Here is a 17,488-nt window from a genome sequence, read left to right as displayed (position 1 = left end):
GATGAAGATCATGGATGAGGGAGAAAGGCAAAAAAATGTGCGACGACGACTCGGAGAAATGTTACGGATGCGGATCCGAGGGCCACTTGTAAAAAGAACATAGATCTCGAAGACGAGGTTTGTTTAACGTGCGTTTTGTTGAAATCTGCGAAAAGTCGTTTTCAGCCTCAGGAAGTCGGGCACGCGAAAACTTAGAGTTGGTACATACGGATATATGTGGGCCAATGAATATAGCCTCTGGCGGTGGGGTGCGTTATTTTGCTACCCATATTGACGACTGCTCGCGCTTTGTTTTTGTAAACGTTGTATAATCACAAAATCAATTACTCAGAAAGTTTAATCACTTTGTGTCCTTGGCAGAGAGAAAACGGGTGCGACTATAGCGGCAAAGACCTCGAAAATTTTCTGGTGGAAACGGTATTAAACGGGTATCAACCGTTCCGTACACACCATAACAAAACGGAGTGGCATAGCGTGCAAATCGCACTCTCGTTCAGATGGTTCAGGTCAGAGACAAGGACGTTGGACAACAAAACGCCCATGGAGGTGTGAACAGGCAACAAACAGTCTAAGGATCTTTGGCTCGAAGGCAATCGGATTGGACAAAACCAAGAAGAACAAACTCTGTGCGAAAGGAGAAGAGTGTAACATGGTAGGCTACCCACTAATGGAAAGCAGAGACGTCGTTTTCTTTGACGAAATTTCTGAGGTTCTGAAGTTATCGTTCGATCATAGTTTATCGCTGATTCCTTAGGTAACTGTGGGCCCTTACGAAGGAGATGGCTGCGAAGAGGATGTTCCAAACGACGTTGAGGGGAAGACCGGTTATTTGGAGGTCACTGAAGAATACCAATCCGCTAGTGGTGGCGACACAGAGAGAGACAATGCCGTGGAGAGGAGAGGTTCAGCACGTCCGAAGAAGATTAGAACCGGAGATCCAGGCCAGCCACGTAAACAGTATAATGTGAATATGCTTAGGTCAGAGGAAGTGCCAATACCTACGACAATCAAGGAAGCGTCAAATTCTTCGAAGAGTTCAAAGTGGACAGCGGGGATTCAGAAGGAGCTAGGTGCACTGTAATCAACTCTACGTGTGGGCTTACAGTTTTGCCTGGACAAGGACGGCTATTTGGAGCGATCAAGACCAGACTAGTTGCGAAAGGATGCGCGCAACAATTTGGAATCGATTACTTTGAACCGTTTGAACCGACAACGGCGATTGGTTTAATTCGTGATACCATTTGGTTCGTCTAGTCAAGGTCGGCAGATATTCTTTATTCCATCGACTCCAAAAGTGATCCTTGTTGCGCAATTCGGTATTGCTTTCGATGACAGAAGCTGTTAACATCTCCTGGAGTTTGAGTTGAATTGATTGTCCCGAGCAAAAAATGGATGGGCGTTAAAGACTCCGGATCATCTATGTTAATGGGTAGATGACTCAAGGGACGGATATTTATTATATTTTCAGCCTAATAAGCTAACTCCTAACGGTTTCGACGTGAGGCGCATTCTCCTTGAGCCATACGCTCAAAACTCGTTTAGTAGACCTTATCAAGCGTTCCCATCATCCTCCTGAACTGCGATTGGAAGGGCAATTGAAGTGCCAATCGATTGCTTTATTTGACATTTCCGATTTAATGTAATCTTAGTCAAAGAATTCCTTAATCTTCTTAAGCTCATTATCTGCTCCAACGAAATTAGTTCTCATGTTCGATCGTATAGTTATAGGAACACCTCTTCTGTTAACGAAATTCCGTACGCAAAAACTGCAAGCGTCGGTTGATAAATCGGCAGCCAGTTCCAAATGCATGGCTCTGATTGTCAGACACGTAAAGAGTGAAACCCATCTTTTTTCTTTCCGTTTTCCGATGGTAACCATAACCGGACCAAAGTAGTCTAGTCCTACAAAGAGAATGGCCGTTGAAACGGTGTCACTCTCTCCTTGGGCAATTGACCCATCAAAGGAGTGATTGGCTTGGCATTACGATTCTTACAATATTGATAATTGGACTTTGCTCGAACGACCTTTTTTCGTTGGTTTGTGATCCAGAACTTGCGTCTTATTTCGCTTACAATGGTCTCATCATTTTGATGATGATAAGTCTCATGGTACCATTTCACAATTAGTTCGGTGAAGCTATGTCGAGAAGGCAATATAATTGGCTGTCGTTGAGTAAATGGAAAACATTCCAGTCCAATCTCTTCGCAACTACTAAAACGCAATAAGCATTCAGCCTTGGGGAGAGGGTGTAAATGGAACTACCCTTAGCCACAGATTCAGAATTTTGTAACTCTGGAACCTCTTCTGCAAATACTTGATTTTGCACAACTTTGCACAACTTAACTTCAGCAAGGAATAACTCATCTGCGTATAATTCTCCTTTTTCTTTGCCTTGAGTCTGATTCTGATAATTTTTTACGAATCGCAAAGACCATCCCATCATGCGCTATCGAAGATAGTTTGAGAATCGGCTGATATCCAAAAACTGTGTGGTATGAACGATCATGGTAGTTTTGCGCCTTTCAATGCTGTCATCTGATGAAAAAGTGAAGTCTATTATTGGCCAAGAATCTTCTTCAGCAAGCAAAAACTCTGGACCGCCTATCCATTCGCTATCAACAACGTATTTTGGGCATTTTATGGACTTTGTTGCCTTGTCTGCTGTGTTTAAATGCGTTGGAACCCAGCGCCAGTCACTGTCTGATGTCGTTTCCAAAATCTCGCTTACCCAATCGACAACGAAAGGCTTAAACTGTCGATGATCATGACATCATAACAAAATAGTTTTCATTAGACGCGTACCTAACACCGCTCCTTGCAGCTCAAGTCTGGGAATAGATAACAATTTTAACGGAGCGCATCTGGTCTTTCCGGCTATAAAGGCTAGTTTAACACCTTCACCACAAAATACGCGCCAATATGCTAAAGCTGCAAAGGCCTGTTCGCTCGCATTCACGAAAATGTGTAATTCGGTATTATCTTTGACAAAAATTCTGGCAGATAGCATCTATTTGGTTGAAATTGTTTTGCTTGCTCTAACTGAAATACCCAAAGCTTAAATTTGCAAAATAGATTTTCCGGTAACATGTCACTCCAGTGTATCCCAGATCTCCAAACATCTTGGATCAAGATTTTGCCGTGCATCATTAGGTCTGATAACATTCCAAAGGGATCATAAACGGACATAACTAGACTTAGCAGTTGGCGTTTAGTAGGGCACTTCATTCCACTCACGATTTCCTTGTCGACACGGTTAAGCTTGAGATCGATGTATTGAGCACAACAGGGCGAGCATGCTGCTCAAAATATAAGGACAGTCTCCTTGTATGTGTCATGAGCATTTCGATTACCATGTCTCCAAAGAAACCTCAACGAATCTTGATCTTCTCTACAAACTTGCAAGAACATTTTCTTGATGTCAGCACATACTGCGACTTGGCCTTGCCTAAATTTAAAAATAATCGTCGTCAATGGTGGGTTTTCATCAGGTCACTTTAAAAGCATGGTATTTAGAGAAATACCGTTGATCGTAGCTGCCGCGTCAAATACTTATCTCATCTTTTTGGGCTTGTTTATGTTTACGACACCGAAGTGAGGTAAGTACCAACAAGAGCAGCTTCACGATCAGACATATTTACCGCGTATCCTTTATGTATGAAATCCATAATAGCTTTAGCATATTCCTCCATTTTCCCGAGTCCGTGCATATTGTTTTCTACGCCCTGTAGCCTCTGAAAAGCCATTTTGTAGCTGTCCGGGAATTTAATCACATCTTCTTTCCAAAGAAGACCAGTTTCACAGCATCCATTTAGTCTTTTAGATGTGTTATTTAATATATCTCTGGCTCTAGATATACTTGCAGATTCTAAAGGCTTAATTGGAATCTTTACACCACAATTTTCTGTAGTGAAGTAATCTGATATCATGTCGTACATTTCCTGTTCAGGGTTTTCTTCTTTGGAACAGGCGTGTAGGACAACAGATAATCGCGATGATCCATAAATAAGCCAGCCTAACGGTATTTTAGCTGCAACTAGATTTGTATCTTTTAATGTTTGCTATTAAGTGACAGTTATTAATTCCAACTAAAATCAAAGGATCTGCATCTGTATATCCGTTTATTGAGAGATTCCTTAGCAGAGCATACTTTTTCGTGAGCTTCTCGACATCTACCGACTGCAAAGGTAGATCCAAAGTGGAAACTGTGTTTACATATATATACGCAGCCATTTCTTATTAGCTCCAGGTGATTTTATGCGAAGATTGCAATCCGTATACAATAGCTTGGTATACCTTTAGCATGGTTTTCTATCCAGTTCAAAGTCAATTTTCTCTTTGGTTCAAGTACACCCAGACGTTCTGCTAGTTTCTCGTTTATTAATGAAGCAGACGAACTTTCGTCTAAGAACGCATAAGTCTGTATGTTCTTATTGCTTGACCCCATAATCTCAACTGTCAATACCTTAAATAATAATTGTAGAGAAGCTGGCTTAATCGTGTTAATCGTAGCTTCTTTTGGTTAAATTTTATCTTCCTTTTGAGAATCGTCTGAATGTAAAGAAGTATGGTGGCTTTTCTTGCATCCATTTTTCTTACACTCTCGTTTGTACTTACAAGCTTGCAGAGTGTGTCCGCGTCGAAGACAACCAAAACAGAGGCGAAGAGTTTTTAGGCTAGAGTTTTCGGCTATATCAGCCGTTGAATATTTATCACTGTTATACATATAATGTTCGCCCTGACATTGATAACATTCCTTCTTGTTCCCTTTAGGTGCATTATTCGAAGAATGTAAAACAGATTTCTGTAAGCCTTTGTCATTCTTCGTCCGTTTAATATCAACTGGGGCTGCAGTGGTTGCCCTTGCAATGCTTCTTGCCATAGTGCTCAGCCAATTGCTGAAGTGGTCTAATTTAGGATATGGCTGAGTTGGCGATGAATATTCAATCCATTGAACTCGCTTACTGAGCGGCATCTTACCTACTAAGCTCTCTATCAGAGAAGGATTCTCTAAAAGTTGAGTTGCATTTGCTGATTTCAAAAATATAACCAAGTTGAGTACCTCAAAAGCGAATACGACCAACTTTTCTAAATTATTTTCTGTAACCGGGGTTATTTGGTTAACTATGTTCATTTGACTATTTATTAATATATCTGGCCTTCCATAAGTAAACTGAAGTCTTTCCATAATGTATACATCATTAGCCGGATTAATTAATAGACCCTTAACAACTTCTCTAGCCACTCCTATTAAACTCTTTTGCAACCTCAAAAGGTCCAAGTTGGTATATCCATGCGCTCGATGATTCCCAAAACATGGTTTAAAATACAGGCCACGATTCTGGACTGTCATTGAATTCTGATAAATCTACAAGTTCTCTTGGATGTATACTTCGGGAGTGCTGATATTGAACTACATTGCTATTATTGTTACCTAAACCACATCCATGAACACCACCAACATTATCAAGCCCGTACATACCGACATTTCTATTTTGACGTTGAAAGGTTTCTCGAGCAACGTTGAAGCCATGACATCCTCCAGTAGGTCCGCGACTGAATGCTTCTCAAGAACCGATTAGCTGCGCCTCCAAGCGAGCCAGGATTGCCTGCGACTCCATGAGAGCCAAGAACATATGCGCCGCCATGTGAGCCAGGATTGCCTGCGACTCCATGAGCGCCAAGATCAGCTGCGCCTCCAATAGCGCCAAGAACGTGTACGCCTCCAGTAGCGCCAAGATTAGCTGCGCCTCAATGCGAGCCAGGAAGGTATGCGCCTCCAGTAGCGTCAAGATTTGATGCGCCTCCATGCGAGCCAGGATTACCTGCGACTCCAGGAGCACCAAGATCAGCTGCGCCTGCAATAGCGCCAAGATTGTTACGGGAGCGGGGTAAGAAATAAAACCAGAAAGAAATAGATACCGTAACCAGAGACAGAAGACACTGTGAACTGCAGGTGGCGAAACACCGAAGTTGGTCAATACAGTAACCAGCAACGAATTGGTCAGAGTAAGCAATTCATACGAACATACAACCGACAATAGGTGTATGCAGCAATTAATATGAAACCTAGCAGAACCCAGAAGTGGGACAGTAAGCCCGAAAAAGTGGAAATTCTGTACCTAAGTGGGAACACTTAGATGACCCGGAAGCAAAACCACCGGTATAAAAGAGCCCCACCTCAGGTTCAAAAGAGAGAGTAAAAAAGATCATTGCGAATCGAGCAGTCGGAGTCCAAGATAAGTGCGAATCAGACAAGAAACGACCGCGGAACCGCGTTAGGTCCACTACTGGCAAAAACAGTAATCGCGGAGGACCTATCCGAGTGATCGAATTTAGAACCCGATAGAAATATAACTTATATATCATGGGATCTACAACCTCGAAAGCATCCGACAACACGGCAAACGTGGTGAACAACGTTGAAATTGTAGACCACAAGGAGGACATAACCAAAGTCTACAATGTTTTGTGCCTCATTACTGGACTCTTGATCTTTATGTTGATTCTGAGCTTCCTCCGGATATACAAGCGATTTGTACAGAGACGTCGGGACCACGGACACGAGCTGGAGAAAATCATGGCTGTCGCCGCCAATTGGCCAGAAAGGAGCCAGCACTAATATAACAGCCCGTGCAAAGATAAAAAAACCACATCATTATTATTATTATTTCAATATTCGACAAAAACAATAAACAATACCCATTCATAATGAGCCAGCAATTAAATACAAGCAAAAGACCAAAGTTTTGATTTGTAATTGGAACCACCAGAGAAGACCTCAGCTAGAAGTGCTACCGTCAACCGTCGCGAGTGCCGTTTTCACTCTTCTCTTACTCGCAATTCGTAGCGCCGTAAAGCGAATAACTTTTTTTCTCTGTTTGTGAAATGAGACCAACATCGCGCAATTGCCCAAGAAATGACAATTAACATAATTTTTTTTATATAAATTAATCCAACACCTTATTAATAATGCTAAGAGAATTGCACTAATATAAATATATTTATGCATAATTAATTTTCCAAACCCAGAATACCACAATGAGAGCTCTCGTCGATGGAAATAAAACGGGGTAAGTGAGTTGTGTTCGACTTACTGTCAAGCAAACTTTTCATATATATATATATTTACACATATGCGTATATACCTAGATCTTTGTGCAATTTAAACATTTAGATATATATATACATATATATATATATAGTCTTCATACATTAGATTTAACGTCCTGTAAGATTCATATTATTATTTTTATAAATTAGCCCAAAATATTATTCTTAAATATATATATTCATTCTTGATGTTTCTTTTTTTTATACGTTAATACAAATATTACATACACTATATACAGAATATTTCTCAATTTAATTAATTTGGCACCCCAATTTACTCTTATATTTGTCAATTAAATGTGCACCTTTTTAAATAAAAATCTTTTTAATAAATTGTAATATGAAGCAGAACTCAATAATGTCTTGGTAAACGTTTAAAAGGGGGGAGCTGGCGCAAATGGAAAAACTCGGGTTAAGAACAATGACATAACTTTCGACTGACAACATTGACACTAGGGGATCGCATTGCAGTGGCCGGCGGCGATCCATCGGCATACGGGACGTATGAAGGGGCAGGGTAAAACAGCCACACGCTGCCGATCGAAATTCGGTCAAGCGCTCGAACTAGCTACTTGAGAAGCTTGTGGGCAGCGACGACAAATGACAAAACGAACTGAACGATCTCTATATTTTTCCTAAGGCACGATAAATTTATTCTCGTTATGTAGGGGAGGGAGTGGTTTCCAAAGAACCCACCCCATCTGGCGAGCTTAGCCGGCAACCAGCGTGCCTACTCAGGACGCAACTCCCTCGGCCCAAGTCCTGTGGACTGGGCACTAATACACCGACGTAACAAGATTGCCTGCGACTCCATGAGCGCCAAGATCAACTGCGCCTCCAATAGCGCCAAGAACGTGTGCGCCTCCATGCGAGCCAGGTTTACCTGCGACTCCATGAGCGCCAATATTAGCTGCGCCTCCAATAGCGCCAAGAACGTGTGCGCCTCCAGTAGCGCCAAGATTACCTGCGACTCCATGAGCGCCATGAACGTATGCGCCTCCATGCGAACCAGGATGTGGGAGTGCCAATGTACTCTTTGTAGTTTCTTCGAACATTTCTACAGCAGATCTGATTTCACTTTTACACATGTTCACCAAACGGGATTCAATAAGTATGATTTGGTTTACCTGACCATCACTCAGGCTATTAACTCGTGCAGTTAATTCTTTTTTTTTTTTTTTTTTTTTTTTTATTGAATCTTCTCTGAATTGAGACTAACAATAAGTATATAAAATCTTAAATTAAAAAGCTATATCTGACAGTCAAGTTGACTGACGCGGAATGTAAGGGCTCTAATAACTATTGCTGAGCTGGAAGGTCATTTCGTTGCAATCGGGTCCGGTTGGAAACCCTGGCTAGGCCCCTGGCGAGCTGGTTTGGATGAGAAGTTAGCTTGGTGTGGTAGGACGCCTTTTGTTTTGAAATTTCATCTTTTACGGGTAGAATGCCCAGATCTCTGTGGATGTTGTCGTTCCGAACATACAAAGGTGCCCCAGTGATAGTTCTCAGGATTTTTGATTGTGCTCGCTGGATAATGTCGATGTTACTGCTGCTCGCGTTTCCCCACAATTGGGAGCCGTAAGTCCAGACTGGCTTAAGCGTTGAATTGTAGAGCAGAACCTTGAAGTCCATGCAGAGGGGGGAGCGAGCGTTTATGAGCCAATGGAGGTTATTGGATTTTAGTTTTAGATGAATTTTCTTAGCTTCGATATGTCTCCGCCATTCAAGTCTTCTGTCAAGGTGGACGCCAAGGTACGTTACATCGTCAGCTTGTGGAAGTGGCGTGTTATTCAGAGTTAGCGGGGGACACGTTTGTCTGTTAAGAGTAAACGTTATGTGTTTACACTTTTGCGCATTTATTTTTATACGCCAGTCTGATAACCACCTCTCCACTACAACGAGATGATCAGCTAGTTGTGCTGTTGCCTGAATTGGGCATTTGGACCGACTTAAGATCGCGGTATCGTCTGCGAATGTAGAAGTAGTTAGCCGCTCGTTCGTGGGAATATCTGCGGTGTAAAGGAGAAATAGAGTTGGACCAAGGGCGCTACCTTGAGGAACTCCAGCCTCTATCGTGTAATCGTCGGATATTGTAGTGTTGCATCTCACGGCGAAGGCTCTGTTGTAAAGGTACGATTCAAGTATCCTGTGAGTGTTTTCCGGTAGTAACGTTCTGATTTTATGCATAAGGCCATCGAGCCAGACTCGGTCGAAAGCCTGCGCAACGTCAAGGAATACCGCACTGCAGTATTCCCGAGACTCGAATGCTGTTCGTATTTCTGTTGTTAATCTGTTAACTTGCTCTATTGTTCCATGGCTTTCTCGAAAGCCAAATTGATGCGCCGGAATAATGTTGTGCTCTTCCAGATATGGGATTATGCGTGTCAAAAGGCATTTTTCGAACAGTTTTGACAGACACGAGAGTAAACTTATAGGTTTATATGAGGCAGGTATTGTGTGATCTTTTCCTGGCTTTGGGATAATTATGATTACCGACTTTTTCCATTTTTTTGGGAAGTAGCCAAGTCGTGTAATCCCGTTTAATAGTTTACAAATTACCTCAACTGCACAGTTTGGGAGTTCAATTAGCATCTTAGGAGTTATTAGATCACCACCTGGGGCCTTTTTTGTTTTTAATCGCTCGCTGATGACTTTTGCAACTTCGTTTGTTTGGAACAGAATAGGCGCCGTCTCAGTTCCACCTCGAATTGGCGGCGACGGTAGTGTGAATGAATTATTTGCAGGGTTTGGCTGAGAAACATTTCGAAGGTGTAAAGCAAATGTACAGGCTCTGTCTTTGTCGCTTCTGGCCCAGCTGCCTGAAGAGTCTCTTACGGGAATTACTGTTTGGTGAAAGTTTCTCAATGTACTGGCGTTGTGCTTTTTCTTCTTCGTGCCTTAGAGCCCTGGTAAGTCTGCGACCAGCTTCCTTAAGACTATGCTTTGAGGATGGCGATCTGCTGGTTTGCCAAGCACGCCTCAAACGTCTTTTCTCCAAAACAAGCTGTTCGATTTCAAGGTTAGTTTTGTATTGGTGTGTGTGCCCATCCCTCCCTTGTGGTGTAGAGACTTTGGCTGCTGCGACGAGTACAGACTCCAGTGCATTGGCATAGCAGTCGATGTCCTCCTTGGAGTTGAGCTGTGGAGTTAGTTCGATGTGGGAACTTACGTACTTTTTGAACTTCAGCCAGTTGGTTCGATGCGACGTCAGCCTGCTCGATTAATTCCGGGCTTTGAAGAGTTAATTCTGATTGAGCATCTTTTATGCTTTTCATCATGTTCATCATGTCATATTCCGAAAGATATCATTTTCGGGGACCTTCTCTTTTAAATCCATGATTGTATTATCCTTGTCGGAATCCATTTCTGCTTCTGATTCTGGTTGACTCTTTGGCGTCGGCGTAGATGTTCCAGCCATTTCGCTCAATTCGAATCCCAACTTTTCTTACTGCGCAGATTCATGTGTATACAATTATGAATTTCACAACTGTGCAAAATATTTCTCCAGAATTTTCTGCGCACTTTGACGACCAGCTATTACAAATTTAATAAAGATGTTTCCACACCATGTGGCAAATAGACAACAACAACACTAAATAAAATTTCCACTTCTTTGCTTTCCAGATAAAGTTTTATTTGGCGAAGGACACTAAGCAATTTTCATATAGAATACAAAATTTAAAAGAAATAAAAATTTTATTAAATTGTGTTGTGCCGCCAGTCTCACATATACTGCTTTACTGTGATAAAAAAAGAAATATTTGTTGAGGTGTATTTAAAATATATTATAAGTTTGGCACTTCTATTACTAGGGATGTATCTCTGATTGCTCTCTATTTTCTTTTTCCCACTTCGGCTCTACCTCTTAAACCATACGGTCGCATACGCATTATAAAGACATTGCCATTAAAGCTTGACCGAACTTGCCTTATTCTTGGTTGTAGATGAAAAAGGGACTGACTGAACAACAAAGAAAAACGTTTAGCAATAGACTTAAAAAAACTAAATTTAAAAACATATTACATTAAATATTTTATCACTTGCATTGACAAATTCTTAAGATTTTCGGCTGTCCAACCAATTGGTTCAGAACAGAATCTAACAGCTTTAACAAACCTTTCCTACAAAAAATCTTAAAACTAGCTACATTTTTGAAGTCATCAAATTTTTAAAATGTTCAAAAGTGAACATTACAAAGGCCAAGAATATAGAAGTACCCCAGGAAATTAAAAAAACTTTTAAATTAATATTAGAAAACCGAACGCTTGTTTTTGCAAAACCTAACGATGTCTCCTTTTATTTAAATTTGTACCCATACCCGATTGTTCAAATTTAGAAACTCAAGACATTTTAATTGACGGTATAATACTTCAACCTCGATTAACCTAGTTTGGTTGTAGATGAAAAAGGGACTGACGACCAAAAAAAAACGAAGAAAAACGTTTAGCAACAGACTTAAAAAAACTAATTTTAAAAACATATTACATTAAATATTTTCTCTTTTGCATGGACAAATTCCAAGATTTTCGGTTGTCCAACGAATTGGTTCCAGTACAGAAACATATGTGAAAACCGCAATCAAACAGCTTATGACTTCCTATCGGCGAACAAAAACTATGTATTGGAATAACACGACACATATTACTTCCGAGACAATCAAATCACAATTAATAAGCCAACTTGTTAACGCACCACTTCCTCATAGTATTTTAAATGAGCATGGGAGGGTGGTCCATAAATACAATTTTTTTTCTTTTTTAGCTCTCTTACTATAAACAAATATCTGACTGCCTAAATCTAACTACATACCAATTATGAAACTAGATGTGACTACTTGGAAAAACTTTAAATACTTAAAAAACTTAACTAACCTAGCCATGTAATTTGCTTCAATATTGGATGACGATGGAATTATTTCTGCCGATATTTCGCTGGCTGTACCAACTAATGCCCGATGAAGGCTTTGGTTGCTCTCCCTCGTGTCCACCTGTCGGTCCATCTCCTGCACCAGTCACACTTGCAGCATTGACTCCTAAATAGTCTATTTTTGTGTCGAGATTATTGATGTGAGTCAACATATTGTCACAAGACTCTCCCTACCTGACCTTAAAGTTTTCGACATCACCAAATTTAACTTTAAAACAAAGTGGCGGCAGAGGAGTTCATTAGGTCTTCATATAGGGTCGGAAGCTCTTCATTCGACCTGTTTCATACTTTTCAACGAATACAATAAAATCTTTTACTCTACGAGTAACGGGTATAATAACATTCCTTCAAACGTTCCGACAGCTATATCACTATGGACGACAGTATATGTGCATAGGGGACTATTATTATATAACCGCAGAATTAAAAATCTTCTGTGATGGTCCGATTGTGACGAGATATACACCAATCAAGAAGCATCGCTAAATTAGTAAGAATTTCATACCAAGGCTTTGGGAAAATTGATTGGTTGAGGAGAAAGGGCGGTGAAAGTGAAATACCAAAATTTTTTTTCTCATTCGTCACGCTGAAATAATACCCGAATGAAGCGGTCCGAATGGATATATTTAAAAAGTGTATTTATTTAGTCGAACGCTTATTCAATTTTTGTCACAAAATTTGATATCATTGATATTTTATATGTTGAAGGTGCGATCGTCACGACTTTTTTAATAGTTAAGAGGTGTTTTTGTTTAATATTAATTAAAATAGAGTTAATTAACGTCGGTTAATAACATAGTTAACAAATTCAAAATTAAACAAATTACATAAGAAACGATATGTAACATTATGAACTAAAATTTTAATAAATGAATAAAGAGAAACATATTTTGATAAACCATACGATTTTTATTAATTTATCACATTTAGTTTGAGCTATTATGATATTTATTCCTCGTACTCAGAAATAAAAAAAAAAATTTATTTTTTTTTTTTTTTTTTTTTTTTTTTTTTAATTTTTTTTTTTTTATTTTTTTTTTATTTTTTTTTTTTTTTTTTTTTTTTTTTTTTTTTTTTTTTTTTTATTTTTTTTTTTTTTTTTTTTTTTTTTTTTTTTTTTTTTTTATTTTTAAAAAAAATAAAAATAATTTTTTTTTTTTATATATTAATAATAGGGGGTTGTTTTTAAAAATTTATTTAAAAAAAATAAAATTTTTTTTTTTGTAAAAAAAAATATTTTTCAAAAAATTTTTTTTAAAAGTTTTTGGAGTTAACCGTGCGATAGTCACGTTAATTTTATCTCTTCAAGAAGTGTTTTTGTCTGTACGATTCAACCACAAAATTTTGAAAAATCATTTTCATAAAAAAATATATTTTATTTACATATTAATATATATATATATAAATTAGATTTTTCACTTTGCGATATATTAAAAAAAAAGCGATTTTTATTTTAATATACAGTGGAGTTTTATTGGTAATGTCTTAATAGTTAGATTCCCAAAATTGAACTGTCTTTACAATTGCATTATTCTTATAACTATGGCTTTTATCGGTGACAGCGACGCTAGCAGCGAAAGTGGACTTCGATCAGAAGATTTGGATTGGTCGAATTAGTGGCCTGATGGGTGGGTTGTCAGGCTGCATCTTTTGTTTATTAAATTTGGATTGGTCAAAGCTTTTATGCTGATGAATGGGTTCTCATGCTGGACCCTTTGTTTAAAAGTTTACCTCTTGTTTATGTCTGCTGTCGTCGGTAAAGGCGTGTGAAATGTTTATAATAAGGGGACTGTTGATAACAGGCGTGGGAAATGTTTATGTCTAACGGGAAATGTTTATGTCTGATTAATTTGAATAACTCCTATAGTAGGCTCTGAAATGTTATGTTTGACAAATGAATTAATGGGTATCTCGGGATATACAGGCTGGGTGTTATGTTTGACAAATGAAGTAATGGGTATCTCGGGATATACAGGTTGGGTGTTAGGCTTGATGTCTGGAGTATTTGGTAATACGTCACTCGCCCCTCCTTTAGAACATTCAACATCCTTGTTGAATCTAACAAAAATTTCTTTTTTGTTGGCTAGGCGCCTGTAGGTAAATATGATGTAAGTAGTGATAGTTAAAACTATAATTATTAAAATTGTGAATACAATACACTTGTAAACTGTTTCTTGCTTTTCTTGATAGCTAATTGATTTCTTAATTTTTAACAATGGAATTGGTTCATATAATGTTACATTGGTGCTAGATAATATAATTTTATATTCGTTTATAATCTTTGAAGTAGTAAATTTTATGTTTCTTATTTCTAAAGTGCATTGACTTAATTGTATTATGTTGTTTCCCTGTATCGTTTTGTTGAATATTTCACAATCTTGTTTAATTTGTGTTTTGCTTAAATTATAAGTTATAATGATGTTCGGTTCAATATATTTTATAGATTCATTTTCTGATACAAACGTGTGTTGACAATTCGCTAGTTGATTAGTAAGAATTTGAGAGATACATTGATCAGTGATTATAAATTTTTGGTCTAAACTTGGTGTGTTTTCTAAATAAAAAACAATGTTTTTATCAGTTACAAAATATTCAAAATTATCATTTATGTCAATTTGTCGGCCTATATTATCTGGGTATTTTATAATTCTATATTTTTGGGTTTCCTTAAATGAAGTTGGTATATGAACTAAAATAAAAGTGTCTTTAGTCTGGCTACTTATCCAAGCTGAAGTTTTGATTGCTAAAAGTTTTTCTTCGTCTATATCATCCAACTCTTCATGTTTCAATATTTTAGGATTGAATATTCCTATTCTTGTTAATTGTAATCCCATTTGTAAATCTTCAATATACTCAAGGAAAATGTTTAATGAATATCTAAAAATGTGTAATGCATCCATTTCTTCTTCATCTTTCACAAGTCTTTTTATGTCTTCGGATTGTTTATTTATTACTGTAACTATTTCATTAAAATCTTTATTTTCAATTACTTGATCTTGTAAATTTTCTAATTTATCTTCTAGCTCTTTTTTATCGTCTTCTGTTAATGTTCCAAATAAGTATTTATAAGCAGTTCCTACAATATTAAATAATCCTCGTTTTTGTCTTTGTGTAGAAATAATTCCCTTGATTTCATGTTTTAGTTGTTTTAGTGCTAAGGCAATATCTGGTACGTAATTAAACTTGTTTTCGTATTTCATAAAGTCCTGGTATGTTTCTAATATTTTTGTTTGATTAATCTGTATCATATGATGTTCGTAACTTAAAGGTATTTTTACAATCCCTGTGTTCAGAAGTAAATAACCGTTGTTTGAAGTGATAGGTGTAATACTAATTTGTTGAGCTGTTGTCAATGTTACATTCGTCCACGTCATTATCAAGATCATTTTCAAGATCAGAGTCAGTACTGTCAGATTCCCTGGAATGATTAGAGAGATTTTGCGCTTTAGCTTTTTTAAATTTACTTATGTGCTTTATTACTTTATGACCCCTATTAGTTTCTTGCCAATGCTTTTCGTCTTTCTGTTCTAATGCTCCTGTCTTTTTGAATGGGTTTACTAATTTCGCTTTACGTTTCATATCTTTTTCAACTTTAGTATATCTAAGATCTACTTCATGTTCCTCACGATTTTTATTAATTTTATCTATTTTATGTTCTTTTTGTTTTTGCATATTTTTACTCGGTTCCATACCATAAAGAAAGATTTGAGCAGGGGTTTTACCAGTGGCATCATGGGTTATTTCGTGATTATAGACATAAGTTGCTTTTTCTATATTCATTAATTTGTCTTCAGCATCTGAGAGTGTATTTATGATTCTAAGTTTTTCGTTAATTGTTTTATGAACCCTTTCTATGTCAGCTATACCGTTTTTACTACTAGTGATTTCAATATTGATATTTTCTTTCTGTAGCCAGTTTTGTAAAGATTTGGATACTAGACCGGGATCTTGATCCATTTTAATAGTTTTCGGTTTACCTATCATATTAAAAATTTTGAGTAATGCTTTTTTACTTTCAATCCAGTCTGTGGTTTTTGTTTCTATGATAGAAATGAATTTTGAATGAATGTCAATACATGTCAAAAATTTACGTTGGTCAATAAAATAATAGTCAATAACATATTTGTCACGAATATTTTGAGTTTCAGGAGTCTTTTCAAAAGGGAGTGCAACTTTTCTGTGCTCTGCTTTGCATAAATTACAGGCCTCGCATTTATTTATTATGTTTTGAATAAGTTTTTGTGCGTCTGGGAAATAGTATTTAGTTTTAAAATCGTCATACGTCTTTTTAATGCCTTGGTGTATCGTCTTTTCGTGTATTTCTAATATTTTTTCGTGGAAGTCTGCATATGTGGACAAGTTGGGAAGTATTACTGAAGTTTTCATTAATTTTGTACCAGTGTTTGGTTTAATTAAATCCATATAGGCTCGTTGAAAGATAGCAAAGTCTTCGTCATTATTAATGAACATAACAAAATTGTGTCCACATATGAATTTTATAATTATATCTTTTGCTAAACGGTCAGTCATGTCACTGTAAATTATTTTATTAATAGTTTTGTTAAAGTAGTGAGTAAGTTCGTTAGTGTCTTTATTTCCTTTTTCAAATATTAGTTGGTGATTAAAAACGTTAATAGGTCGTTCAGTGATCTGTATGCAATTGCCATTATCTTCTTGTGCACTATGCACTGTTGCTGCAGTAGTTTCTAATTCATCATCATTTTGAAAAACTTCTTCAAATTTTTTATCTTTAGTTTCCTTTTTTGTAATTCTTGATAAAGCATCTGCTACGTGATTCTCTTTTCCTTTAATGTATTTTATTTCATAATCAAACTCTCTAAGTTTAATTTTCCAACGTTGTAACTTCATATTAGGTTCTTTTATATTATGTAACCAAACAAGCGGTTTATGGTCTGAGCATATTTTAAAACTTCTTCCAAAAAGATAAGGGCGGAAATATTTGGTTGCCCATACTATAGCTAGTAATTCTTTTTCAATAGCTGCGTAATTTAACTCATGTTCATTTAAAGTTCTACTGGCGAAACAAATAGGCTTACCTTCTTGTGATAAAACAGCACCTAATGCATAATTGCTTGCATCTGTAGTTAAATCAAACTTTTTTTCGAAATCTGGATATGTGAGAATTGGGTCGTTACTTATTAGAGTTTTTAATTTTTCAAATGCTTCGTTATAAGTTGGATCTTTAACATTTATTTTGGCTCCTTTCTTTAAACAAAGAGTCATTGGTTTTGCGATTTTTGCGAAATCTTTTATGAATTTGCGATAAAATCCGCAAAGGCCTAAAAATGATTTTATTTGTTTCGGAGAGTTTGGAATTTTAAAATCTTGAATAGCTTGAATCTTATTTGGATTTGCTTTGATTCCTTCAGTTGTAATTATATGTCCTAAAAATTCAGTTTCTCGTTTCATAAACTCACATTTATCTAATTG

The sequence above is a fragment of the Drosophila elegans genome, unplaced genomic scaffold (assembly GCF_018152505.1).
Source record: "Drosophila elegans isolate 14027-0461.03 unplaced genomic scaffold, ASM1815250v1 contig_397, whole genome shotgun sequence".
NCBI classification, from domain to species: Eukaryota; Metazoa; Arthropoda; class Insecta; order Diptera; family Drosophilidae; genus Drosophila; species Drosophila elegans.
This window is presented reverse-complemented; position numbering follows the sequence as displayed.